This window comes from Asparagus officinalis, unplaced genomic scaffold, assembly GCF_001876935.1.
Source record: "Asparagus officinalis unplaced genomic scaffold, Aspof.V1 AsparagusV1_Un406, whole genome shotgun sequence".
In the NCBI taxonomy this organism is placed as follows: Eukaryota; Viridiplantae; Streptophyta; class Magnoliopsida; order Asparagales; family Asparagaceae; genus Asparagus; species Asparagus officinalis.
Window position 1 is genome coordinate 28,211 of NW_017972671.1, and position 3,501 is coordinate 31,711.

Sequence of the window (3,501 nt, forward strand, 5' to 3'; positions counted from 1 at the left end):
TAGGGGTGGGCAAAAACCGAAAAAAACCGGTTCAACCGAAAAAACCGTCCGAAAAAACGGACCGGTTAACCGAACCGAATTAAATGGATGAGAAGAAGTCTCTAAACCGCCCGAACCGAATTAAATCGGTTTGGATCCGGTTTGAACCCCTGAACCGCCCAAAAAAAACCGACCCGAATTCTGTTGGGCGGTTTAGAGACTAAACTTATACCTCAAAACTTTTTCTGTTATCATCCAATAGATTCAAACGACGCAATGAGCAGTTTCAAGCAATGAGTACATCAATATCACAGAAAAATATCCTTGATAACTAAATAAAGATTCAAATCACTCCAGAAAATTTGTTATGCACATGATGCACTTACAAAAGATGCATTTGCTACATTATATGAACAATATCATACAAAACATCATTCCCCCGTGTAATTAAATAAACTTAAACTTTAGTTAAAAAATTTCGCAGAATAGATCTAGAGAATTACATAAGATTCAAATCAATCACAAAATGTGTTATGTACATGATACTTACAAGAGATAAGCATGCTGTATTATATGAACAACATCTTTAAAACATCAGTTCTCTGCGTAATTATATCAACTCAAAACTTTATTCTAAAGATGATAACCAGTCTAATAAAGCTTTGTTGGCGAGCTCAGGAACCTCATCATAAGGACAATGCCCAGCTTGTAGATTCACAACAGAAGTTTTTAGATAGAACTCTTTGCAAATTCAAAACCGAAACCGAACCGAACCGAACCGAATTTCGGTTGGGCGGAATATTCGGATGAAGGGGAAAATCTGGATTTGGATGAGAGTTTTGAGAATCCGAAAAATTCGAATTGGATGAGGATTGGGCATAAAACCGAACCGAACCGAATATGCCCAGCCCTAGATTCTTTGATGGGGCGGAAGCGGGGGGAGGAGAGGCCGTAAGAGGCGGAGATTTGGGGGGGCGGAGGATGACGATGATGGGGAGGAGAAAGATTGGGTTTTGAAGGCGGAGGAGAGCTTGAGGCCATGGAAGGAAGAGGAGGAGAGAAGGTTGAGGTCGCTGGGTTTGGAGAGGAAGGAGGAGGTGGTCATGGAGGGTATTATGGTCTTCACGAATTTAAATCTCTTGGGTTTTGTGTTTTTGGGGCTCAGAGAATACAAAGTTTATTTTTGGGGGCAAAGCACTTATTGAAAAAGTCTTAGGAGGGGGAAGCACGTTTTCTTTCGTTTTGGGGGCTGGAAGCATTTTTCCCTTTTTTCGCTTTCTATTTACTTTTTCGTCTTCTTGAAATGGTCTCATGTGAGGAGGAAGAAACTAGGCAAACTAGGCAAACTAGGCAAACACAATGTGTATTCATTCATAGCTTTACAAGGACAAGTACAAATACGTCCTCCCTTTGGAATTCACCACAAGCATTAACCAAGAGTACAGTAATTCAAACGGATAGACTCCCTTCAACATGATGCATGTACATCAATCATTTAACACAGGAGGATATCTGCTATTGTTTTTCAAGCAGTTGGATATGAAGCCTGCATTGCGATCCCGCAAAGCCCTTCTTCAGCGTCGACATCCCTCTCCATCCTGATATACCCCTTCTCTCCCCACGATGTCCCCTACGAGTTCTTCACCAACCAATACTTTGTCCCATCACTCGCCTTTCCATATCCAACTGCAGTAACGCCGTGATCCAATTCAGTATCGCATTCCCCTGTGAACACCCCGCTCAAGTACAGTTGAAAGCCTGAACCCCCTGCGTCAATCGCAACAGACACTGGCTGGTTCACCACCGCTTTGGGGAGCGATGCCTCATTGCTGGCAGGCACGTCCTCGTAGCCTGTGATGGTCGCAGCGCTGGTTGAAGCCTTTCTGGAACTGCAGGTGCCATCGGTGGATGTGTATGGATACTTGGCTTCGGTTATCAGGCCTTTGTTCTTCATTATGAACTCAAAGGCGTCGTCCATTAAGCCGCCATTGCATCCTTGGTCCTCGCCGCTGGTGTCGCAGTCAATGTGCTCTTGTTCGGAGAGGGAGATGAGTTTGCCTGTGCTCAGTTTGTGGATTCCTTCTGTTGATGCTACTGCTTAGAATGCCCAACAGCATCCTGCATTCACATGTACATGTCATGAGAAGTACTTTACTATATAACGGGTTAATTGCACTTAGGCTGCTTCAGGTATTATTTTTTGCAACTTGTTATCCTTGTAGTTTGATTTTGGCAGACAGAACCCCAAGTAAAATATTTTTTTGACTCTTTTACCGCGGTCTACAAGCCAATAAGCAATTCTTTTATCTGATGGTTAAAATAACTCCCAAAAAAAATCTACTAAGAGGCTTTATCAGCCCACATCAAACCGTAGGGATATAATCGAGATACAAAGCGTGATACTACAGGGGGCCTATCCGCAATTAACCCTAAATAATATGTACACTACTTGGAAATTTCTATAATTGTGCTCACCGCATTCGCCTTGATTCTTGATAGATGTTACGGCACCCTTGGTCCTCCAATCCATGCTCGCCAGAGCTGCAGTAAAATTCTCATACTTGAAGCTGCTTCGGTCTGCTGCCTTCGCTGCTTTTGACTTCGAAGGCTTTAACCCGTTATAGGAGGCCCTGAACTCCTCGTTCGTCAGATCAGCAAACTGGTTAGCTTCGAGTTTGTACTTGTGCACTTCTGCAGAGTTAAACGCTTCAATGTACTCGACGTTGGCCTTGAATATCTTGAACCTGTGCAACTTTTCTGTCTGCAGAGTTAAACGCTTCAATGTACTCGACGTTGGCCTTGAATATCTTGAACCTGTGCAACTTTTCTGCTGCGTCCTTGTAGACCCGCCCGTGCTGATATCTTGAACCTGTGCAACTTTTCTGCTGCGTCCTTGTAGACCCGCCCGTGCTGAGCCATCCATTTCTCGCGCCTGTCCACCATCGAAGTCTCAATAACGTCATGAGACGATGTTGAGATTGAAACCCCAATGCCTAATATCACCAAAGAGAAACAATAGGCATTGGTTAATCAGTGACTGTTTTGTGATTGAAACACAAAGATGGCATTGGTTTATATAGAGATTATAACAGCGCCCATTGCATCTCTGATTCCTCAATCATTGTGAAAATGACGCGAAGCTGCTGCAGATTCCTTGGGGTGTTGCAAGTGTTGTTAAATTTAGTGCGATGGAGGAAAGCTTACGTTTTGTGCGTCGTTGAAGCGCATTCAGGCTCTTGAGTGCTGGTGTTTGGATTTCTTTAATATGTTGATGCTTCATTTGATGCGTAATCAATGTACATATGTTCACAGTTAAGTTGTTTTCTCAAATTTTGAAACTAGACAATGATCACAGAGAACAGGCCCAACAATCTATTTTGGTTTCTTCATTGGCTGCTCTCCTTTGTAGCTTTCAAGGAGGAAAGGATGCCCCAAAACAAAAACAAAAACAAAAAATTCTTATCGCTCCATCAATTATCTAATTAGAAATCACATTGTCAAAGCGATATGATGGGAGTTGTA

General features: G+C 42.8%; 1 pseudogene; it reads right to left on the bottom strand.

Moving 5' to 3' along the window:
* Positions 1 to 1,326: 1,326 nt before the first annotated feature.
* Positions 1,327 to 3,186, bottom strand: LOC109827754 (annotated as a pseudogene).
* Positions 3,187 to 3,501: the final 315 nt, after the last annotated feature.